Genomic DNA, 27,244 nt, shown 5'->3' on the forward strand with positions numbered 1-27,244 from the left:
AGAAGCTAGAGAAAGTACCCAAGGAGTTAAAGGGATATGCAACCCTATAGTTGGAACAACATGATGAACTAACAAGTACCCTGGAGATCTTGTCTCTAGCTGCATATGTATTGAAAGATGGCCTAGTCGGCCATCACTGGAAAGAGAGGCCCATTGGACTTGCAAACTTTGTATGCCCCAATACATTCGAATGCCAGGGCCAAAAGAATGGGAATGGGTGGGTAGGGAAGTAGCGGGGGTATGGGGGACTTTTGGGATAGCATTGGAAATGTAATTGAGGAAAATACGTAATAAAAAATATTAAAAATTAAAAAAAAATCCTCCCAACCAAAAAAAGCCCAGGAACAAATGGATTTAGTGCAGAATTCTACCAGATATTCAAATATCTGATATGAATTTTCCACAAACTATTCAATTAAATAGAAACAGAGTGCTACCTAACTTATTCTATGAAGCAACAAATACTTTAACAACACAAGGACTCAACCAAAAAGAGAACTTCAGACTGAACTCAATTATGAATATCAATACAAAAATACTCAATAAATTTCTTGCAAACCAAATCGTAGAACACAACAAAGTCTCATTTACCACAGTCAAGTAGGTTTAATCTCAGGAATACAAGGTTGGTTTAATTTTTAAAAATATTTTAACTTAATCCACTATATAAAACAAACTCAAAGAAAAAAGTCACAGGATCATCTTTGATGTAGAAAAATCATTTGACAAAATACAACACCCCTTCATAATAAAAGTATTTAGAAAGATCAGGAATTCAAGTCCCATACCTAAACATAATAAAAGCAATTTCCTGCAAACCAACAGTCAATATCAAATTAAATGGAGACATGCTGGAAGCAATCCCACTGAAATTGGGAATAAGACAAGGATTCACACTCTCCCCATACCTATTCACCAAGTACTCGATGTATTAGCTAGAACAATAAGACAACAAAAAGAGATCAAGGTGATACAAATTGATATAGAAGAAATAAAGGTATCACTATTTACAAATAATATGATAGTATATATAAGTGGCCCCAAAAATTCTACCAGAGAACTTCTCCAGATGATAAATAACTTCAGCAAATGTCTAGATATAAAATTAACTCAAATAAGTCAGTAGCCTTCCTTTATACTAAGGATAAACAGGCTGAGAAATTAGGGAAACAACTCCCTTCACAATAGCCACAAATAATATAAAATATCTTGGAGTAACTCTAACCAAACAATTGGAAGTCCTGTATGACAATAACTTCAAGTTGCTCAATAAAGAAATCAAAGAATATCTCAGAAAAAGGAGAGAGCTCCCGTGCTCATGGGTTGGCAGAATTAACATAGTAAAAATGGCCATCCTATCAAAGGCAATCTCTAGTTTTAATGCAATCCCCATCATAATCTCAACACAATTCTTCAAAGACATGGAAAGAACAATTCTTAAATTCATCTGGAACGTCAAAAAATCCAGAACAACAAAAATAATTATTAACAATAAAAGAACAGCTGGAGGAATCACCATCCCTGACCTCAAACTGTACTACAGAGCAATAGTGATAAAAACTGCATGGAACTGATACAGAGAGAGACAGGTTGATCAATGGAATATAATTGAAGATCCAGAAAAACAGAAAACAAAAAACAAACACATGCTTACAGACACTTAATCTTTGACAAAGAAGGCAAAAATATACAATGGAAAACAGAAAACATCTTCAATAAATGCTGCTAGTCTAACTGGCTGTCTACATATAGAAAAATGAAAATACACCCATATTTGTTACCTTGTACAAAGTTTAAGCCCAAGTGGATCAAGGACCTCAACATAAAACCAGAAACACTGAATCTAACAGAAGAGAAAATGGGAATGATACTTAAACTCATTGGCACAGGGAGAAATTTCCTAAACAGAACTAGAATAGCTCATGCTCTAAGATCAAGAATTGATAAATGAGGGGCTGGAGAGATGGCTCAGTGGGTAAGAGCACCCGACTGCTCTTCCGAAGGTCCAGAGTTCAAATCCCAGCAACCACATGGTGGCTCACAACCATCCGTAACGAGATCTGNCGCCCTCTTCTGGAGTGTCTGAATACAGCTACAGTGTACTTACATGTAATAAATAAATAAATCTTTAAAAAAAAAAAAAAAAAAAAAAGAATTGATAAATGAGACTTCATGTAACTCGAAACTTTCTTTAAGGTAAACGACATAATCAACAAGACAAATCAGCAACCTACAGATTGGGAAAAATCTTCACTAAATGCACATCAGATAGAGGGCCATTATCCAATATATATAAAGATCTCAAGAACCCCAAAAGATCCAATCAAAAAATGAGGTATAGAACTAAACTGAGAATTCACTACTGATGAATCTTTAATGACTGAGAAGCACCTAAATAAATGTTCAAAGTCTTGGTGATCAGTGAAATGCAAGTTAAAATGACCCTGAGATTCCACCTTACACCAATCAGAATGGCCAATGAAAACCTCAAATGACAACACAAGTTGGAGAGGATGAGGAGAAATAGGAACATTCCTCCATTGCCAGTGGGATTGCAAACTAGTACAATTGCTCTGGAATTCTATCTAGAGGTTCCTCATAAAATTGCAAATAGATCTACTTGTAGACCCAGCTATACCACTCTTGGGTATATATCCAGAAGATTCCCCACCATGCCATAGGGGCATGTGATCTACAATGTTCATTGCAGCCTTATTTGTGATAGCCAGAAGTTTTTAACAACTCAGATATTCCATGACAGAAGAATAGATACAGAATATAAGAACGAGCTCATCCTGAGTTTTACAAGCAAATGGATGGAGCTAGAAATTATCACGCTGAGTGAGGTAACTCAGACTTAAAATGACATGTATGGTATGTACACACTGATATGTGGATATTATCAAAAAAGAAAGTATAGAATACCACCCAAAATACATTCCACAGAACTCAGAAAGGTCAACAAGCTGAAGTGATCAATTGAGGATGCCTCAGTCCCACTTGGGAGAGAGAAGAAAGCAATACCAAGTGGAGAAGGAAGGAGGGACCTGGGAGGGAAAATGGACTGAGGGGGAATGTAGGTGATTGTGGAACCTGATCTGGTATTAGGTGAGGGAAAAAGACTAAAGCTCTGAGGGTCAGCAGAAAGAATGGAAACAAGCAACGTTGGGAAATAAGAGTTTGGGGGAACCCTCCAATATGTTTCAGAGATCTTATAGGTGAGACACTCTCAGGACTCAAAGGAAAGTACTGTAGAGGAAATCTCAGACAGTAGGGAAAGGGAAAGTATAGAGCCTACTTCCAGCAGGAAGACAGGACATCAAGTGACAGATGGGATTGCCATCTCACAGTCAAAACTCTGACCCATAATTGTTCCTGTCTGAAAGAATTTCAGGGATGGAAATGGTGAGGAGCCCGAGGAAAAGAAGTTCCAGTGACAGACCCAAAGTAGGATTCAACTCAAGGGTTTGTCCCAAGACCTGACACTATTACTGAGGCTATGGAATGCTCATGACTACCCTCTGAAAGACCCAAAATTCAGCTGAAAGAGATGCAGAGACTTGCACCCAACCAATGGACAGAAGCAGCTGACCCGTGTTGTTGAATTGGGGAAGACAGAAAGAAGCTGGGGAGAAGGGTAATCCTGTAGGAGGACCAGCAGTCTCAATTAATCTGAATCCCTTAGATCTCTCAAACACTGGACCACCCAACAGGCAGCATACACCAACTGATATGAGGCCCCCAACACACATACAGTAGAGAACTTCGGGGTCTGTGTTCATTCCTGGATGATACACCTAACCCTCAAGAGACAGGAGGACCCAGGGAATTTAGAGGTCTGGTGGGATGGAGTAGAGACATCCATGTTGAGACAGGGGTGTGAGGAAGAGGTATGGGATGTGGAACAGTCAGAGGGTGGATCTGGTGTGGGTGCTAATAAAATATAGATTGTAAAAAATAAATTAATTACAATAAGAAAATAAAAGTGACATTTACCACATATATTACAATTATTTTCTTCACTCTATAATTTTCCATACATGTAAATAGAGAAGGAGTGAGGAAGTTACTGAGTCTGGGAATGTCAAATCTAGGATTATATAATTGCCAGATTCTCATCCTAAGGTCCTTTAACTGTGACAGCCACACTGCCTTTATAGCTATCTCCAGTATGGATTTCTGTGCTCTTTTTACAAGTATCTTTGTGTTTAAAACATATATAATATTATTCTTAATGATTACCTATATCTTTAACCATTTTGCACCACAAAGCTTAGGATATGCTTGTTGTTTTGTTTTGTTTGTCTTATTGCTATTTTCTAAAATGTAAACATGCCATTTTCTTGGACATTGAGACCATGTCTTGTTTTCCACAGTTATTGTTCAAAGATATTTTCTTTATTTCTAAGATCTTTAAACATATAAACCCAATGCAGTAATCAACAGTAATAAGATATCAGCCACATTCTATCGATTATGTCTAGCAGGCTCAATCCACCTGTGGATTAATAATACTATCACAAGAATTGTTATTTTAAGAATAATTTTCTTTTTTGATATTTATTTTATGTGAGTACACTCTAGCTACCTTCAGACATGCCAGAAGAGGGCATTAGCTCCCATTACAGACTGTTGTGAGCCACCATTTGGTTACATGGGCTTGTACTCTGAACCTCTGGAAGAGCAGTCAGTGCCCTTAACTGCTGAACCATCTCTTGAGTCCCATCAAGAATAATTCTTTGCAAGACCAAGGGCCTCGCCTCCCATTAATGGCCAACTAGGCCATCCTGTGCTACATATACAACTAGAGACACAAGCTCTGGAGGGTACTGGTTAGTTTACATTGTTGTTTCTCCTATAGGACTGTTATTTTAAGAATATTTTAAGTCCCCTTTAGAAGATTATATGCCCCAGTACAGGGGAATGCCAGGGCCAGGAAGCGGGAATTGGTGGGTTGGGGAGCAGGGTGGAGGAAGGCTATAGGGAACTTTTGGAGAGAAAACTAGGAAAGGGGATAGAATTTGAAATATAAATGAAGAGAATATCTAATAAAAAAATTTAAAAAAAGAATAATTCTTACACTATCACGTTTGGCTCTTTCAGTTTTACTCCCATCACATAGACTTCTATTTATTTATTTATTTATTTATTTATTTATTTATTTATTTATTTATTTATTTATTTATTGGTTATTTTCTTTATTTACATTTCAAATATTATCCCCCTTCCTGAATCCCCTCCACAAACCCCTATCCCACCCCCTTCCCCCTGTTTATATGACAGTTCTCCTCCACCCACTGTCCCTCCCACCTCATTGCCCTAGCATTTCCCCTATGCTGGTGCATTGAGCCTTCACAGGTCAAGGGCCTCCCCTCCCATTGATGCCAGATAAGGCAATCCTCTTCTACATATGTAACTAGAGATATGGGTCCCTCCATGTATATTCTTTTGTTGGTGGTTTAATACCTGGGAGCTGTGGGGGATCTTGTTGGTTGATATTATTATTCTTCCTATGGGGTTGCAAACTCCTTTAGCTCTTCAGTCCTTCTCCTAATTCCTACACTGAGGTCCCTGTGCTTAGTAAAATGGTTGGCTTCAAGCATCCCCATCTGTATTGGTAAGGCTCTGGCAGACCCTCTCAGGACATAGCAATAACAGGTTCCCTGTCAACAAGCACTTCTTGTCATTAGCAATAGTGTCTGGGTTTGGTAGCTGCATATGGGATGAATCCCTTAGTGGGGCAGTCTCTGGATGGTCTTTCTTTCAGTCTCTGCTCGACTCTTTGTTCCTGCATTTCATTTAGATAGGAACAACTCTGTGTTAATATTTTTGAGATGGGGGATTGGCCCCATTTCTCAACCTGGGGCATCCCTCAACAGAGGAATGGATACAGAAAATGTGTTACATATAAACAATGGAATACAAAACAATGACTTCATGAAATTTGCAGGCAAATAGATGGATCTAAAAAATATCTTTCTTAGTGAAGTAACCCAGTCACAAAAGAACACACATAGAATGTACTCACTGATGTAAGTGAACATTAGGGATAAAACTCTGAATAGCACAATACAACTCACAGACCATATGAAGCTCAAAGAAGAAGAAAGACCAAAGTGTGGATGCTTCAATTCTACTAGGATTAGAGGGTGGGAAGGACTTGAGAGAAAGAGAAAAGGTGGAGGGGAAAGGAGGGCATGATCAATTGTGGGAGGAGACAGGGGAGACGTCAAGAGGGTCAGGAACTGGGGGTAGCCACCAGAATGTTGCAGATGCCAGGAAAGCAAGAAGTTCCCAGGACCCAATGGGATGACATTAGCTGAAATACTCATAGACTTCTATTAATTGTCTTTTATTTTATTTTTCTTCACCCTTTGATGGGGGAGGTAAGATACAAGGATTTGCCAGGTGGTAACTCCAAATATTGAAATCCCAACCATTGAGAACTATATCAAGCAAAACTTTCTTACTTAGAAATTATACAATCTGTGTTATTATGTCATAGTTTAATAAAAGACAAAAACATCACCCCTTTTATCTCTTCTTCCTTCTCTATGACAAGTCAATCATTAAAAGGGTAATTTTTACACCAACTATTGTTTATGATTGATATTTTACTTATTCTTGATGTTATTCTTACTAAATCGCAACTTAATGAGGGCCTTTAGGAAACAAAAGCACTGTAAGATAAATATCACTTAGAAAACATTGGGGTAAATGATTTTAAACAAATAATCAATAGCTTTTTTGGTGATTTCCTGACTTTTCATTATGTTTGTGATTAGCCAAGTACTTGGTAATCGTTTTGGTCATCCAACTGAATGAAACTGCTCTAATTTGTTATTAACTGTGTATGTTGATATTGACTGGCAACCTGACAATCTGTAAAATGACCCAGGATACATGCATTTGTGATATCTGTACTGGAGTTTCTAGATTGCATTGAGATATAAAGACTTACCCTACCTGGAGGCAGCAAATACCAATGGTTGGCTACCAGACTGAATTACAAGAGAGCAAGTTGTGTTTTTAAGTTCATCTTTGCCTTCTCCCTGACTGTAGATGCAACTTGACCAATTGTCTCCTCTTTCCAGGAACAATGGACTGTATCACCAAAATTTGTAATAAAATAAGAGCTTCCTCCCTTAAGTCAATTTTGTCCATTCTCCATTGTTTTTATATTAGCCTAAAGGGGAAACAGTTTTGCGTAATATCAACTTGGTAAAAAATGAGTTGTCAAACATTAATATAAACTGTGGCTATAATCTGAAATATCCCCCTGGAAACCTTATATATTAGAGAACTAGTTGTTCAATGGCAAGGATTGGGAGTAGTTGGATAGTGAAGGGCTTTGAAATCATGGATGCTTAGTCCCTTAGGGTTTATAAAATGACGTGTAGAGTATGGGGTATAGCTGAGGGAGTAGGTCAATGTCTACTTATCCTACACAGTGTACATTGAACTTGGCTATGCTTTCACCTACTCTTTCCTGACTGCCATGAGGTAAATAGCTTTCTGCTACAAAACACCTGTTTTAGTTTCTACCTTACCACAAGCCTAAGAATACCAGAAAGAATGAGTTGTGGACTAAACTTAAAATTATGGGCCCAAATGAATATTGACTTCCCAATTCTTTTTCCAGTGGGGATTTTATTACCATATCAAAACTAAAATAGTAGTTTGAGAGATAGTATTTTAGGTGTTCCATTCCATAAAAATCTACATTCAAAAGAATAGCTCATAGTCATAGCTTTAAAGAAAGTTTTTTTTCTTTTTTTTCTTTTTTTACATAATGTGTACTGACAGTACAAATGAAATTGCTCCTTTTTAAGCTGTAAGTTATAAGGATAGATAGCATAGCAGTGTAAAAACAGAGTAATATGGGCCTTTAGTGCAACAGGCAGCAAATACTTAATGAGGAAATAGAAGAAGCATATCTGAAGGTTCAGTTCTAATAGGTGTTTGAAAGAAGAAAAAAAAAAGTGGTGGTGTGGGACAAACAAAAAGCAGATCCACTTGAGTGGATTTTTATTGAACCTGTTTTTTTGTTTTGTTTTTTGTTTTGTTTTGTTTTTTATGCCAAACTTACTTAGAAACCATTCTCTCTCTAGGAAGTTAGTAAGCAGCCAAAGATGTGACTTAATTATCCCATTAGTGCTTGTGCAGTTAGTTTCTGTGTCAGTCAAGAAATGGAGCAACACTAGAGTTTATTTCCATGTGCAAATGCCTCCTTTCACTAATTATATGGTGAACTTAAAGGTTTTGTCCTCTTATCTGTTACTTAGAAACTTTTTCATTACTATGTTGCTGTTTATAATTTGGCAGTTTGACTTGACTCTACAGCACTGAGATACAATAACCTCTCCTAGCAGTATATAATGAAATAAATTGAAGGAATTGAGATGGTCTTATGTGTACCTACTTTAATGGTGTGGTTAAGTTTAGTATGAATACCGTATTCTTTATTTATTCTCTTTTGCAGAGGAGCCTTTTGTTGCCATTTCCTTATGCCATCCCATTTCTAAGCTTCTGGTTTTATTTTTATAGATATACCCACAGTTTTTAACTATAAACAACTGTTGAAGATTTAGAGTTCTTGGTTTCTGTTGAGCCTAGCATTATATAAATTTGAATTTGCTTTGCAATTTAAGCAATAGGTAGTAGAAATATCTTGAAGATCATAAACACAGTGAATGCCCCTATGACCTGAATCCTCTGTGAAATAGTTGGCAGTGCATAGTTAGTTATTATTTAGTCACAGAAGATAATTCTGTTTACTTTTTACATAGAAAACAAATATATTGATTTTATTGAATAGATATTGATTATTTAGAATGCATACATTTTCTATTATATAAAGACAATGTGATTCTATATAAATCCTATTCATTGAAATCCCAACTCCGGATATAGTAGAATTAGGAAAGAGAGTGGGGGCTTTGCAATTTAATGTGTACATTCTACTTGTGGATCCCTTACAAAAAGGTTCCTAAACAGTTTTCTATGGAAATATAACAAAGTTGTAATTAAATTCCATATGCTTTTACCACTTCCTTTCTCATCTAAGCTGTGGATGTAAGGTGATTATTTCTCATCCATTTTAACAAATATTTTTTTACAGATGGACTACACTTAAATGTATCAGTGAGAACTAAAAGCGTTCCCAGCAGAATGAAGACATGGAGAAGCCCTGTTCTTGAGTCACAGCCTGCAGGACTGTGAGAACAGATTTTAAAGTTTCAAATCCTCCCTGTCTACAATACTTTTACATAGCTGGGAAGTTTTAGTTTGACTGAAATCCTTTTCTGAGCCTGTGAGCTCTGTCCTTCTGCCCATTCTGAAGGTGGGTGAGTTTCAGACTTACCCTACTTAGTTACTTAGGTAGGTGTTTTTCCTTTTCCTTTTCTAGTACTAGTAGAAAGAGGCTTAACACATTTGCATTTCTCAGGCAGTGCTATTTTGATTCATTATCTTAATGCTACCCTGTGGGTTTGCTAATCTTTTATCTACTCCTTCAGCCTCAACTAAACCCAAACAAACATATCCCATTCTCTAGGTATAAAATCTCTTCTCTACTATAAAAGCCAGAAGGCAAACTCTTCCGTGAACAGATAAATTAGACATCTTGAGAGATTGTTGTAGGTTCTAGCAGGGGAGTGCAGCTTCTCCTATACCCTTGTAAGATTGTTCTTCCTCTTTCACCTACCAGCCAAATTCAGAAGTGCTGCACATGGAGCAGGGAAGGGGGAGCCACCTGTCTAGCCATCCTAAAGGTAATATTTAAGTGAAATTGTGAGTGAAATTATGCAGCTAAATAATTAAACAAAATAAACTCCTGGGAAGAAAGAAAAGAAAGAAAACAAACTAAGATGTCGCCTCTCATCAGTTCAGGTGGAATGCACACACGTGTGTTTTTCAGGTCTCTTCTAGACTCCTAAAGTCTGTTTTCCTCTAACAGCTGTTCTTACACATTAGTTCACTGAGGAAAGAGGATCTTCTGCTACAGAAGCAGAGAAAACCCTTAAATAACCAACACAATTTGTTTTTACTTAGTACTTTTCTTCTCCCTGATACTAAAGTGTCTTAAAAGTTTTGGCAATAACTGAAAGCAACAGCTACGGTTCTGACCCTTCTCGTTACTATCATCTTTCAAAAACCAGAATGACATTTATAAAATTCAATTGCTAGAGAGGGGCACTGGACTATTTCATATACAAGAGACTATTTACCTTAATATGCACCTAAATGGAAGGAGCACAATTGAATTCATTCTGTGTGTTCTAATAGTAAAGGAGACCTTAAAGTACAAAATAGTGATTGTCCCACTAGACCTGCCTTCTTCGATGGCAAAAGAACTTGGGTTCTAACTCAAGTCATGACATAGGAATTCACATTCTTATTTGACTTACTCTCTGTTTTGCCACTCTATTTCTCACCAGCTATAAAATATGAGACTTTATTCCATACGGTGAACATCTACTCTAGGACTCAACTTATTAGAAATAAACTAGAAAATTAATACATACATATTAGACTCTGATGTAAATTCTAGTCACACAAACTTTTGGTTATCTTTTTATAATTGAGAAATGGCACAAGTTTGCAGAACAAAGGAAGTTATAAAACTCCTGAATAGTCACCAGAGTTCAGGTAACTGGAGACAGCATACAAAACTATTAAGGTTTGAATGTGAAACACACTGGTAGGCATCAGTTGACCAAAGAAAAGTTTCAGTCTAAGTTCACCTTCTTGAAAAATGTAAATGGAGGTTTATGGGATTTATTCATGGGACCATTTGTGACTCAAAGGAAGTGATATTCCTAGACAACTTCAAGTAACCAAATACGGAAATTTCCGACTATACTTAATAGTTTACATAGTATAGATTTCTGGAGAGAGGAGAAGCCTCATAAAATTTTTGAATTTCTTCTCATTCCATTACAGAGTGTTAATGGCTAGATATCATGAGACTCACTTATAAGTTATCATAGATGCTTTGCATGTAAAAAAAAAATCAATGTTGGGGTCTGGGGAGAAAAATACACATAACATATTATGATTATAAAATGTGTGAATTTTTTTCTTGAAATTTTAGTCTGTTTGATGTCATCATAATAACTGTGATTCTATATCAAAATGTCCTAATATAGGAATGTCTTCATTTTGCCAGTTTTGGAAATGTCAAATGTCTAATGATATTGCCTGGCAATATTATCTATCCTGAAAGAGTCACAATAGAGAACACCCTTAATGCTCTTACACAGCAGTAGAATTAAAAATGCACATGCAGTGAAAAATTATATGATTATCAATTTATGCAAATAAAATCTTATTTGCATTTACATATATATTACATGACTTATATTAGATATAGATTTCCTTAGATTTCCTGTAATTGCTGGATCTAAATCATTATTTCCTCAATGGAGTCATAATAGAGTTTAAAAGCTATGTATTGACCTCTAAGCAGAATACAAATATTAAACTTACTATTGGAAGTGTCCATATAATTAATTAATGAAAGATTTTTTTAAATGGTATAAGAAAAGCTTTATCAAAAACTTAATTAAATATGGAAATAATCTAAAATTTTCTATCCTCTAGCAAATTATTGGCCAGACACTAACTTCCAAGTGCACCAGCTATATGGTCATAATTCACAAAAAAAAAAAAAAAAAAAAAAAAAAAAAAAAATGCACAGAAACCATTTGTGAAGAGTACTAACAAGTCACAAAACCCAAATCATGCCCGGTGTTTCATGCTCCAGCTTCTCACTCAGAACTATAGAATCTCTCCTTAATGAATTTCTGATTGTCACTAGAATAGAAGCAAAATAAAATAAAAGTAAAATGAGGTTAAAAGGAATGATATTAAACTGAAGTAGAGAATAACCGTTTCCATGAGAATGGTAAAACACTCTCATCTGCACCAAGGCATCAGGACAAGGAGTGGCAACCATCCGAAACCAGAGCACAAGAACAACAAACAGCAAATATAGAGTTATTTATTGTGATGAAAACCAGCACAGCATAACTCAGTGTGCCTTGGGGCTTTGGTGTATGAGACCATGACACAGGAATTTAAATTCTGGTGGTATCATAGAGGGCAGTCAATGGGTACATTCTTTTTACACACAGAACAGTTTACAGTAAAGTTCATGAGGTGGAAAACTTCGAACACTTTTGTCTTTAGGTGAATCAGAGGGCAAAAAAAAAAAAAAAAAAAGAAATAGTTATTCAAAATGTGTGACTCACGGCAGGTTTGAGCCTTGTTTCAGGAGCAGTGAAAGCTGTTCCCTTTCCCTTCATAGTTCTTCTTTGAGGTTTCATACAGAAACCTAGATAGGCAGGAAGGGAATCTAAAGAGAAGTGAACCAAAGACCCCAGCAAGCCTCCTCAGTGTGAGGATTGGAAGGGCCCTCTGACAGCTGAATCTCTCCTGCCTCCGGTGCCCTTCTTCGGTGCATTACAGGAATTCATGTATTCCCTACTTTTCATTAACACTTATATTTTCTGAATGGTGCCTATTCCTTCACTGAGGAATTTATCAGCTCTTCTAATGTAAGGAATCATTCTGTGTCCCATTGTAGAAACTAGCAGCTTACTCAAGAAGTCACTAGAATTGCCAAATACATATCCCGTGCAATTAGGCAAGGCACCACTATGTTCATAGCAGCCTTATTTATAATAGGCAGAAGCTGGAAAGAACCCATATGTGCCTCAACAGAGGAATGGATACAGAAAATATGGAACAATTACACAATGGAATACTACTCAGCTATTCTTAGGCAGATGGATGGAACTAGAAAATATCATCCTGAGTGTGGTAACCCAATCTCAAAAGAACACCCATGATATGCACTCACTGATAAGTGTATATTAGCCTAGAAGCTCAGAATACCCAAGATACAGTTCACAGACCATATGAAGCTCAAGAAGAAGGAAGACCAAACTGTGGATACTTCAATCCTTCTTAGAAGAGTGAACAAAATACCCATAGAAGTAGTTACAGAGACAAAGTGTGGAGCACAGTCTGAAGGAATGGCCATCCAGAGACTGACCCACCTGGGGATCTATCTGGGTTTGGTGACTATATATATTCACCAGACAATGTGTGGCTCACGGCAATAAGTGCTTGCTGACAGAAGCCTGATATAGCTGTGTCTTGAGAGGCTCTACCAGAGCCTGAGAAATAGAGGTGGATGCTCTCAGCCAACCAGTGGACTGAGCACAGGGTCCCCAATGGAGGAGAAAGGAATGAAGAAAGGAATGGCAAAAGAAAGGAATGAAGGAGCTGAAGGGGTTTGCAGTCCCACAGGAGGGACAACAATATGAAACAAACAGTACTCCCAGAGCTCCCTGGGAGTAAACCACCAACCAAAGAGTACACATGGAGGGACTCATGGCTCCAGCTGCATATGTAACAGAGGATGGCCTTGTTGGTCATCAATGGAAGGAGAGGCTCTTGTTCTTGTGAATGGTCTATGTCCCAGTGTAGGGGAATGCAAGGACCAGGAAATAGGAGTGGTTGGGTTGGTGAGCAGAGGGAAGAGGGAGTGGATAGGGGATTTTAGGAAGGGAAACCAGGAAAGGGTATAACATTTGAAATGTAAATAAAGAAAATATCTAATAAAAAATAAAAAGTGAAAAAATAAAAATTCAACTGTACTAACTAGGAAAAAGTGAGTAGTGGCCATGATTATGCATTCCAGTATTGCATTAGTAATTATCAGTTCCTTCCAGTATTTACATTTCAAAAGTGTCTTCCATTAATATATGTTCATAATAGTTCTCATTCATGACTCTACAGATACTGTACACAGCTGTTTAAACATATGAGGAAAACAACCTGAAAATTTTTTCATACTTATACATTTACTTTTTTATTTAATTGAGTCACATGAGTCACATACTGAAATAAACAGTGTAATGATAACATAATAATCTTTGTGTGTTTTTAAATACACACTAAGTACACATATACATAAAATAATGAATAAATTTTAAATACAGATATTTGAAAAGATGGCACATAAAACTTCAATTTCTTTATCCCCACTTAATGCTGTTTCTTAAACTGCCTGAAAATTCTGGCTGCTGAGAGTGGTCTGGCTAACACTGTCATTTAGAAGAGCATTGAAATGTGCCCTCAGCAAAGAAAGTCACAGGTTCTTGCTTCTCCTGCTACTTGTGCAATAGGGAGTTTGTAATGGAAATGACAACACACCATTAAGTATAGCACTAGCTTGCAGGCATTGATGTAAATATCATTACAGATTAAAGACCTCTGCAAGAATTCAGGCAAGTAGGATTAGCAAATAAACTATTAGAGCTGGAGATTGAATTTTGATAGGCCCAACAAAGCAGAATATCTGCTATAGCCTCAGTTTTGTTTATTTCACAGGGAGGTAATGGTTCTTGTGAGTTTGCAAAGTGCCACATATGTGGTTCCATTACAGCAAGAATGTTGGAAGGAAACCTGAGCTTATGTGTGAATCAAGGAATGAAGGAAGAGGCTCTTTGCAAATGTGTTGGAGTTGTGGCCATATCATTTACAGAGACTGAAATTTCAGACCCATTAAGTGCTGTAATAGGATCCTGGGCAACATAGGCTGGCTGCTTCTTCTTCATCTCATAGCCTTGGAAAATTCTAGCACCAATTGCAAAAGATTTGATATCTCCTATAGTAGTAATTGTTAAAAGCTCAAGATTATTGTTTGGTTAAATATTTACCAATAGTACACACAAGTATATATAAGCACTTTTATGTGTAGTTCTCTGAATGTTCAAATTCCTCTTATGTAAAAATGCAGTGTGATCTCATTCAGAAGCTTTGCCTTTTTGATGCCATTTCATCCCAAGGGAAAGTTTACTGAATGAGAGAAAGTATCCCTTTAATTTGGATTTCAAATGTCCCCCAAAGGTCCTTCTTACCCAGATACCAGGATCAAGCTCTTAGGATGTGTAAGGGAGTGGGGGAGCGGGTATAGGGGACTTTTAGGATAGCCTTGGAAATGTAAATGAAGAAAATACCTAATTAATAATAATAATAATAAAGAAATAACTCTGAAGAGTCTTCATGGAACATGACCTTACAGAACACAGAGACTTGATGTCCCTTCCCACTACTATCTTTCTCCTTTAGGTCACAAGGTGACTGTTTTTCTTCCACTATATCTTTGTGCTGTAATGTTCTGCCAGATACTTCATCTTTAGACACTGTGGTCTACAAGGTCTCAGATGATTCTAGAATGAGAAATAAGTTTCTGGTATAGATGAACTGCCCAGTTCATAGCATTTTGTTAGATAACAAAGCCATTATATCACGCATTTGTATACAAATATTTGTATATTTATTGGTCCCTATGTGAAGGTTTATACTTATAGAAGAGTTGTGTGTGTGTGTGTGTGTGTGTGTGTGTGTATTTCTTTTAAAGAAATATATTTCCTATTTTATCTACCTAACTCAGAAAATGACTTTGTTTCTCATGGGTTATGACTCATATAAGAAGAACATTTTCATTTTATTTACAGATAGCAATTTAAAATGCATCTGTTATCATCATCACATTTATGTGTAATTACTGAACTTCAGGGGAGCTTTTTATACTGTGATTCCATGTACTTAATTTCTATCCACTTCAGAACAACACTATGATGCAGTCATTCTGTTCATATGTCAAATCACAACATAGATGAAATACCACTTATGTGAATTTAACATTTATCTTGTTTTGATGTGTAAGGTTTGCATACAGGATACCTGTAAAGAAGAGTTCAGGATTCTTTTTCCTTTCTTTTAGCATAGCACACGTGGTGAAGCAAAAGGAAAAAAAGAAATGGAATAAGGGCTTTTGTTGGAAATAAAGTTACTTTGTTGGATCTTTCCCTTTGAGGATATAGACAGGCATGGTGAGGAGTGGACTGCCTTTCCTCATCAACAGCACAGGGACACTTGGAGTGGTAAGAAAAATGTAAGCAAGTATAGGCACTTTGTAAAGTACTTGGATTTATACCATTTTCGAAGCCACATTTCTCATAAACAGACAATATTAACTAAAAGAAGTGGGATTAATGGTGCTTTTTTAAAACCCTGTAGTAATGGCAAAACGGGGTCATAAAAAAGTTAGAGAAAAGGTGAGCATTGTGACTAAAACTCATTGGTCTATGGAGGTGATAGGATAAAAAGTTGCAAAACTAGTTAATAGCAACCATTAAATAAATCTAATCATCAAGAGAGTCACAATTCTGGTCCAGAAAAGAAAACAATCATGGATGCAAGGTGAACAACACCAATACCTCAAAGATGATTAGAAGATGGTGAAAACTGAAGCTGTGAGCTGACTGAGATTTTACATACTGGAAGTGTAGTGTGTGTGTGCATGTGCCTGTGCATGTACATGTGTGTGTGTGTGTGTGTGTGTGAGAGAGAGAGAGAGAGAGAGAGAGACAGAGACAGAGACAGAGACAGAGACAGAGACAGACAGACAGACAGACAGAGACAAGACAGAGAGAGAGAGAGAGAAAGAGAGAGAGAGAGAGAGACATAGAGAAATACACAGATGCACAGAGACAGAGATACTGCTATGTGAACACACTTGGAAATAGCATGCATTTTAGTTTTAGGAAGGTCAGAAATTTAGCAAAATTTAAATTCTTGTCTATGTGAACTAGAAGATTTTATTTTGGCTAAATACAAGTTGTGTTCTTTCCAGACAATTATAAATGTGTTGAATCCTAGGAGGGCATGATATGTCTGTGATGATATATTACAACAGCCATTGTGGGCCAACCAGATGGCTCAGTGGGTAAAGGTGCCCGCTATTAAGCTAAAGGTGTGAACTCTATCCCCAGGACCTACAATGTAAAAGAAAAGAACTGTTTCTCACAGGTTATTCTCTGTCTCAACACCTTCATTATGGGCGTAAACATGTCTACTACCCACACACATATACAAAACAATAATAAAAAAAATAGGCATTGTGAAGTAAAACAATACAATACTTGTATATATTAGGCATTGTGCCAAATGTTTTGAATGCATTTTCCTTTATTAATTTCAACAATGATATCATCACATTAATTTACATATGAAATCTGAGTGCTGCAACCAATATGAGCTCTGGTGCTGAAATAAAACACTCTGTGTGGGTGCTTCTTAGGTCATCTGTGGGAACCTTAGGAAAGAACATAGAATAAAGCCTTGATAAAATGGTATAAGTGCTGCTGGGAGCAGCTAGGTTCTGTGTATCACAGAGCAGTGGCCAGACAAACAGGGGGAGACTTGAAAGTAATTCTTCTTTATTTTATCCCACATATTTTTTGATTGAAGAAATCTTACATATTTGTGTTCTCAATAATAACTCTCAATAACTCACATATTGCAATTTAAGGTTATGATAAGAGTATAAAGTAATTTCTATGGTTACATTACTTCTGGAAACTTCTATTTTTTGTATTGTTTTGTTTTTCTATCCTATTTTATCATGTTGATAGAATTTAGAAACCTTAGCATATCTTTTCCTTCACATACAAGAATGTAAAAATATGCAGGAGGCATGCTTCTGTTTCATTACTCTGTTACATTTTATTTTTGAAACTTATATTTCCATACTGTCATGAAAAAAAATCCTAAGTGGACTAAAATAATTAGTAGAATGTTACTTGAATTCATTCTACTTAATAATCAAGCTTATTCATATGCTTTGAGAAAAATGTAGCCAGTATAACTTTCTTAAAAGGAAATAATAACAATCAAACGTATCTATGAATAAAAGTTGCTGTGTTATTGAAAAGAAGGAGTTACAGAAACTTGGAGACAAGATGGGTGTGTTGGGCAGAAGAGAGTCTTGCAAGTATAAAGAGGTTTATTTTTTATGCAATTATGAAGGGGGTCTCATGTCCCACTTTCATAGTATCAGTATTAAGAATACATGACTGCTCAGATGACTGTGGTTTAAATGGCATCTGGTATAACAGAAGTGCTTCTTAGTTTCCTACTATTGGAATTAAAATACAAGAATTATACTCTAGATTCAGTGGTTATAACTAGCTACAGAACACCCATCTCATGTCAAAAAATTTGGGGAAATGTAAATAGGTGAGCAGACAGAAATATTTGATTATTTAAAGAAAGTGATTGCTTTCCTTGTCTAGTTTCAAAATATTTTTTAAATTGTTATAATTAATAATAGATAGAGACAAGAAAAAAATTGACTTTGAAATAATGCATTTTTAAAAAAAAAAAACATGCAATGTCTGGGGCTGTGGCTTAGTGATAGAATACTTTCCTTGAATATATATGGTCCTAGGTTATATATATATATATAACATGAATGATATTGTTATGTAATTACATACTTAAAATTTGACATTTTACGAAGTCTAACCTGCTAAGATATCTCTCAATAATACTTTGCCAAAAACAATGTAATTAAAGCATGAAACTTGTAGCAATAAAAATAATAGATAGTGGTAAAAATGCAAGAGAATGAAAATAAAATTATGAAAATGTGAATTGATTCATTTAATTGATTATCTGACAACAATAACGTTTATATTCATCTTCATTAATCATCTTCATGAAATATATATCTACTTAACATGATCTGTAACAAGGATTAGAAATGAGAAGCTAAGTAGACTGAGTCATATAACTTAAGAAATCCACAGCACGATAGAAGATAAGCAGCTATGAAATGTTCCCATAGTCATGACATATGCATGAAATATATTTTGATCAAGGACATATACAGCTTTCTTTCCCCAATTCCTCCACTGTTCCCCCAACCACGATTTTCTCCTCATATATTGTTTTGTTTTTGCCACTGACTCTTTCAGCACTGGAAGTGTGATTATGGATGTGGGATCATGTTCAGAGCAAGCTAGCATGTCAGGGCCATGTTATTTTTAAAAAATGACTCTTTGCCTAGGCACTGTCAATTGCAAATAACCCTGGAGCTAGGAGTCTGATTTACTGGCTATTCCTAGCTCCATGATGGTATTTAGTCCGACTTGGTTTTGCAAAATTCTGCATTTGTTCAAAATAACTGTTTGTACATGTGTGCTGTCATTATCGGGGTGTCCCCTGACAATTCAGAAATGTTCATGGGTCAGAAAAGTCTCCAGAGAAAAACCACACGCAAGATAGTTTCCCAGAACAGCATTAACTTTATTGCCTGGGAGCAACTACTTATATAGTGTAAGCCTATTGACCAGACTAGGATTGGTTACCTCAGATTTGACAGTTAGCACTCACACCAACTGGAGTTCTATGTGGAAGAAGTACATTAAAAGAGACATGGAGTTGTAGACTCAACCACAGGCCAGGTACCATCTAGTCAAACTACTTCAGAATTTGATGTCCTGATTTCAGTTGCATTGATGTGCTGTGTTTTTTATTTAGAAGCACAGTATGTCAGGTGGACTGGCTGCTAGGTCATGCCTGAATTTTCTCCTACACATGTGTGTACTGTCCTTGTAACTCTCTTGTAGTTATCTACCACCTCAACATCTTACAATCTTTCCAAATCTTCTTAATCCCTTGTTTCCTGAAGCATGTAAATAGGGGCTGTACTGTAGATGCTCCATTGAGAGCTGAGTGCTCTTCAGTCTGCTCTTCTCTTCAGGAGAATGTGTTGCTGTATGATGGGTTTCTGTGTTAGTTGCCCTCTACTTTTAAAAGGAATTTCCCTGATCAGGGTTGAAAGATGTGCTGCTCTATGTGTATAACTGTAAATCATTAAGACTGGGTTCAATTCATGTCCATGTAGCAAATTTATAGTAGTAGTTTCTCCCATAGGGCCTAAGCTCTAACAAGGCAAAGGCTCTTTAACCTGACAATGGTATAGTCTTGAGTTCATATGTGTGGAGTAGACTCAACCAGAGAGTTGTTAGTTATCTTCAGGGATTTCTGTCAATAGTGCATGGACTCCCAGCTGGTTGTTGTGCATGAAGACCTTTGACAAACTCATTATGAGACATGCTATTGTAGAATAATTTTAACATTTACATATGTACATATATAAAAAAAAGTTCAAATAGCATTATCAGTACTGTAATGGGGGATAATGTTCCTTGTAGACACTGAAAGTTATCATGTAAAAATCCCTGTTTTAGGAATAGGTTATCTCAATTTGTGGCATGGGCATGAACTCCCAGCTGGTTGTTGTGGTAGGTTCACATTTGAGTAGGAATAATGGTTATTTTCCTCTTAAGTAGCCTACTCAGTACATTCCATCATGGTGAAGACAATCTAGTCCTGACTAATGTCCCATGATAGTATCATCTTGTTATTTTTCCATATTCCAGGATTCAAATATGCGACACCTTCAGCAATAGGATTTGACCATCAAATTCTAGAGAGTGATCAAAAAAAAAAATAACAATAGCCTGTCATGTTTTGGGGTCTATAGTACTTCACTGACCAAGAACACAAATTGAGATAACCTATTCCTAAAACAGGGATTTTTACATGATAACTTTCAGTGTCTACAAGGAACATTATCCCCCATTACAGTACTGATAATGCTATTTGAACTTTTTTTTATATATGTACATATGTAAATGTTAAGATTATTCTACAATAGCATGTCTCATAATGAGTTTGTCAAAGGTCTTTAATATTATTTTTCCTCGTTATACCTCTCTTCTCATATGAGCTTCTATCTTCCAACCCATCTATTCTGTCTTCTTCCATTAATTACTATTCCTATTTAACAATACCTGAGTTCCACTTCCCCATCTCCTACAAGGCACCTTCTTCCTGATTCCTATGTTGTATTCACATCTATCCCTCAGTTACTTACACAGGGTTCAATCCCTTAGACCACTGCTATATTCAATTCACTTATTTTATTTTTTCTCTCTCAGCATGATCTGGACTCATCTGTGTCCTTATCCCTTCACTTTATTGTTGTCTTAAGAGTTTGCCACACAGATGTACAATTTTACACAGCCTATGGAACCAATGCTTCTCTATCTCCAAGCAAAGAAAGAAGTGGGGAAGGGGTAGGAAGAAAAGAGTAGAAGACAGAGATAGACAGAGACAGACAACAGAAAGTATGGGAGAAGGGCAGGAATGCATCATCTGGTTCTTTGAAAAACTGGGCATAATAACAATGTTGAAACCACTTAATGCTCTGTTATATCTGAATTCATTTAAAGTAACTCAATCTCTATGCACATTCAAATATTTAATTAACTTAATTATGAAACAACAACAAAACAAGAACAAGAAACAACAACAACAAAAACAGTTAAAAGAACTAAAATGATTTTCCCAGAATTATATTTAAATATAATGCTTGGGATGTCATATTAGTATTATATCTTAGACTTTACCACATCTTAGACTTTAATAATATTCAGAAAAGCACTTAAAATAGCAAGCATTTACACAAGAAAATTATTTCATATTCAACTTACATTGTTATAAGCACATATTATTGCATTAAAGAGAGAATATGAAATTTTCAAAATCACTATAATGTATAGTATTCTTAGATATACATTATAAAGTACAGATCTCTCAGTCAACTTCTAAACTTTTTTTTACATTACAATAAGTAATTCTGAATTTTATCTGTGAGTGATAAAATAAAAGTTACTACTACAAGGTTTTGGATCAGGTATATGTGCCTAGGAAAAAAGGAACAGTGTTGATGGAAGAAAAAATTAATCATTAAGAAAGCATGGTCATTACTGAAGTTCCTCAGCATAGTCACACATCATTGTATGTTTAGGTGGTAAGCAATTTGCCTTTTTAAATATTATTTGTTGAAACAGGAACAAGATATCACTGTAACAAAAATACCCTGTTGTCTCAGTAACATCTCTCAAATTTTCAGATTATACTGCCATGGATTTCTTTTTCTATTTTTGTGAATAATGGTAAAAAATAAAGGTAAAGAAAGTTACATTTTTTATAAATAAAGGCAAACCTTTCCTAAACCCCCCCCCCCAAAAATCACTAAACTTAGCCTCCTGTTTCCTGTTTGAGAAAATTCTTGCCGAGGAGTATCTGCAGAAAAGAAGCAATTTTAATATAAGCAGTGTAGGTCAATACCCACAAACCTTCAAAAGAGCTGAGGAGGAGGATGACCCCATAGGAAAACCAACAGTGTCAACTAAGCCAGACCCTTGAGATCTCTGAAACACTGAGCCATCAACCATGCAGCATATAAGAGCTCGTCCAAGGACCCCAACATATAAACAGCCATGGACTCCTTAGTCTGGCCTCAGTGGGAGAAGAACTAACCCTAGAGAGACTTGAGGCTCCAGGGACTGGAGAGACCTGGCACAGCATCCTCTTGGAGACAGGGAGGAGGAGGAATGGGATGAAAAGCTGTGGGAGGATAGACCCAGTTGGGTCAATGACTGGCCTGTAAAAAAATAAAATTAATAAAAAAAATATAAAAAACGTATATCATCCTGAGTGAGGTAACCCAATCACAAAAGAACTCACATGATATGCACACACTGATAAGTGGATATTAGCCCAGAAACTTAGAATACCCAAGATACAATTTGCAAAACACATGAAACTCAAGAAGAAGGAAGACCAAAGTGTGGAAACTTCATTCCTCCTTAGAATGGAGAACAAAATACCTATGGAAGGAGTTACAGAGACAAAGTTTGGAGCTGAGATGAAAGGAAGAACCAGCCAGAGACTGCCTCTCCCGGGGATCCATTCCATAAATATCCACCAAACCCAGACACTATTGCACATGCCAGTATGATTTTGCTGAGAGGACCCTGATATAGCTGTCTCTTGTGAAGCTATTCCAGTGCCTGGCAAATACAGAAGTGGATGCTCACAGTCATCCATTGGATAGACCTCAGGGCCCCCAATGGAGGAGCTAGAGAAAATACCCAAGGAGCTGAAGGGGTCTGCAACTCTATAGAAGGACAACAATATAAACTAACCAGTACCCCCAGATCTCATGTCTCTAGCTGTATATGTAGCAGAAGATGGCCTAGTCGGCCATCATCATGAGAAGAAGCCCTTGGTCTTGGGAAGATTGCATACCCCAGTACAGGGGAGTGCCAGGGCCAGGAAACAGGAGTGGGTGGGTTGGGAAGCAGGGTCAGGGGAGAGTATAGAGGGCTTTCAGGATAGTATTTGAAATGTAAATGAAGAATATATCTAATAAAAAGTCAATAACTAAGTGATATTAATTGTTAACAATTAATAATTAATAAATACTATATTTAAAGTAAAGAAACTATCAAATTATATACTAAATAATTGAAATGTGTAAAACCATCAATAAGCTTCATCAATTACCTTAGAATCCATAGGGGGAAAAAACACTGTGTTGTTTAATATGATGCAAACTAGAAAAAGGAAATAAAACCATGGAAGATTATGCAAAGGAATATTAGTACTTCTTTGAAAGACACCTATGTTACACTTTTGAATTTATGTGTAAAAACAAACCAACCACAAATAAGAAATACTATGTCTTAGATATACTTTTTCATATATATTGCACTAAAAGGCCTTAAAAATAATCCCTATGACATTTCATCAAATATTTAATAATTATAAGCACAAAAATACTACAAAGCCATGGCAATAAGATTGCCAAAAGGCAAAGGATTTTATGAAAATGATATTTGGAGATAGATATTTGTTATTTGGGGTTTTTTTTTTGTATTTTTTTAAGTTGTATTTATTTCATGTAAGTGAGTACACTGTTGCTGTCTTCAGACACACCAGAACAGGGCATTGGATCCCATTACATGATTGTGAGCCACCATTTGGTTGCTAGGAATTAAACTCAGGACATCTGGATCAGTACTCTTAACTGCTGAGCCATCTCTTCATCCCCAAATGATGTGTTACTTATAAATTTAAGAGTTATTTTTATATGAGTGATGAGTAGTAAACTATCCCATGCTTGTGTATTTAAAATAAAACTCTAGTAATCAATGACACATTCCAAGTACCTGAATGAATAAATAGACTTAATATTTTAGAGTGGTATTCTAAGTACTACAACCATCACTGTACATATACAAAACACACTTAGAACATTTTGATAATATGCTCTTTATATGAAAATAATATTTTACATACACAGAATAATGCTGCATGCTTTATTTACTATAATTATAACAATATCAATAATATCAATGGACCTTGCTTAATAATCAATACTCAAAAGAAAAAATTTATAACAAAAGTAAAAACACGTTTCTGGGAAAGAGGTCAATTACAAGTTCTCTCTTTAAGACAAATAATAGAGAAAAATAAAGACAAAAATAGAGAATGAACTGAAGGGGAAAGAAATAAAACGTAAGACCTACACAGTCCTTGAGACAACAGCCAAGAGCAGCAGACAAGTAGCTCCCAGCAGTGTTCTGCTGCTGGTACCTACCTGACTGAGGTTAACAAGAATTAACAAACAAGTGACCATAGCTCACAAGACCTGGAGAGAGAATGATAGGACCATGGAAACAGGAGTAAAGGCGGGCCACTAAGAGGTCTATGAAATGGGTGGAAATATTTGGAGGAGGACACAGAATTGAGGTATATGGGACTCAGGAAAAGGGGTTCTCAAGGGATATCCTGAAATACTATGAGGATTGTGTCTCCCTTGTATCTTAGTGAGTCACAGTAAGACAGGGACTCACAAGAAGTGTGAGATGGGAGCCAGGCAGTTGTGTCACATGCCTTTAATTCCTGCTTGGGAGGCAGAGGCAGGCAGATTTCTGAGTTCCAGGCCAGCCTGGTCTACAAAGTGAATTTCAGGACAGCCAGGGCTATACAGAGAAACCATGTCTCAGAAAAAAAAAAAAAGAAAAAAAAAAGTGTGAGATGGAACTTTGTTCAGTTCACTGAAGGACATGAGTACTGTGAATTAAAAACAAAATCCAAAACAACTCAAATCTCAGGTCAAATTCCATGTCCAAAACAAAGCAACAAACAGTCCCCCTGTAACAGTGGCAAACACAATAGGTGGACCTACAACATGCTTGAAGAAGGATCAGCAAGGACAACCTTGAGTCAGACTTTCCTGTGAATGGTAGGTCTCAATTGAAAGAGCTCCTATAGAGAGGGGAATAAACAGAGATCCCTGTTAGGATGAAACACTTGCTTTGTTTGAATTAGTGAACATGACAGCTTCTTTACCTCCTGAGATTGCTACAAATAGCCATGTACTCAGGAGAAACCGTGCTGATTCTAAACTAAGAGGAAATACTGACTGAGGTTATGGTCTTCCATAATTAATTTCATTTTTTGACTTTTTCTAGTTGACATTCTTATGTTTTATTAGCTTTGTTTCAGCTTAAAGCCCACAAGAAAAACTTCTTTATTTTCTCTTACATTTTCTTCCTCATTTCTCATAATTATAACACATAAATTTGCTCTTTCACTCGTACTTTTTTTTTTTTTTTTTGAGACAGGATTTCTCTGTATAGCTCTGGCTGTCCTGGAACGCACTTTGTAGACTAGGCTGGCCTTGAACTCAGAAATCTGCCTGCCTCTGCCTCCCAAGTGCTGGGATTAAAGGCGTGTGCCACCACCACCCAGGTCTTTCACTCATGCTTTACTCAGTTTTCTACTTTTGGTCTTCCATTGTCTCTTTGCTAGGTACTTATTTATGCCCTGCACTTTAAAATTTATAATCTACTTTTTCCATAATCAGTTCTCAAGTGCTGCTATCCATAGCTGGGATTCTAGCAGTTTTCTCACTTATGGTGTATCTCAGTCCTTCTTGTATCTCTACAGCTTAGCTAGTCTGTCTCTAGCTTTCATATCCTTTGGTATCTTTGGATACCAAAGACCATGATAAGAAGTCACCTCTCCACCAGCTTCCAGCCAAATCTGACTGCTCTGGTACAACCATGTTCCAGATAGAAGACAGGGGGTATACTGCTCCTGGCTATTGCTCTTGGTTTTGTAGCTCACACCTTGACTTTCTTCTTTTCCTTCAACTTTCTTTATTGTAGTCATAGAGTTTGTTCTTGTTTATTTTTTTTTTTTTACTGCTAGATAACACTGAGACTCTGCTATTTCATTGTCTTTTGTACAGAAGCCAACTTCACATGAAATGAAATATAAGCCCAAATGAATGTTGCTCACCAAGAATCACAGAGTAAATGAATAAATATATTAAAAAATAATAAATTAAACAAATAAGTAAAAGAAAAGTTAAAATCTAGAGGTCATATCTATTCCAACAGGTACGTAAAACACAATAAGGAAACATGAAATAATGAGAGAACAATTCAATGGGTTCTCACAATATTGTAATTATGTGTTAATGGCAAAATCATAGATACACACACAAGAAGAAGGTTAATATTTGAGATAAAAGTCATAAATTAAAAAAATAATGGCGGGGCTGGTGAGATGGCTCAGTGGGTAAGAGCACCCGACTGCTCTTCTGAAGGTCCGGAGTTCAAATCCCAGCAACCACATGGTGGCTCACAACCATCTGTAAGGAGATCTGACTCCCACTTTTGGAGTGTCGAAAGACAGCTACAATGTACTTACATATAATAAATAAATAAATCTTAAAAAAATAATGGCTACATATATGACTTAAAGAAGTAAATGAATAAAGGAAAGCCATTTATTGTGACTTAAAAAAAAAACATTAAAGTGGATGAAGTGGTCATCAGAAGATAAAATAAATTTAAAGGAATGGAGGAAAGTTTTGGTAAGGAAATTGAGACTGAAGATTAGCCAAATTGAGAAGATTAAAATGAGCCAACCCATCAAAAACTCAGTAGAAAATATTATCAACCAAACAAATGTTGCAAAAAAACCATGTAGGGATTAAAAACAAGGTTGAGACAATAACAGAATTATATGCATGCATGAAATGCATGTTAATGGCACATACTGTGATCAACTGAATAAAGATTCAAAGTCAACTACCAAGTTAGAAGAGCTGGAAAAAAAACTGGAAAAAACTGACATAGATATACTTTCATCTGATAGACTCAAAAAACAAAAAACATATATAAAAACAAAACAAATAAAAAATTATCCAGAAGTAATATTTTTCCAATTATTAGGAATTTATATTTGTAAACAACAAATGATAGTCCCCCTAAAAAAGACCTCTTCAAAAAAAAAAAAAAAAAGAGTGAGTGGCTATAAGGCAAGGACACCCTAGACTAAGCAAAACTCTTTCCCTTATAACTTTCCCATTCTCGGTTATTCTGTTATATCTAAATTATAAACTGTTCATATTAGATATATGTGTGAATATTTATTCCTCATATCC

This window comes from Mus caroli, chromosome 4, assembly GCF_900094665.2.
Source record: "Mus caroli chromosome 4, CAROLI_EIJ_v1.1, whole genome shotgun sequence".
In the NCBI taxonomy this organism is placed as follows: Eukaryota; Metazoa; Chordata; class Mammalia; order Rodentia; family Muridae; genus Mus; species Mus caroli.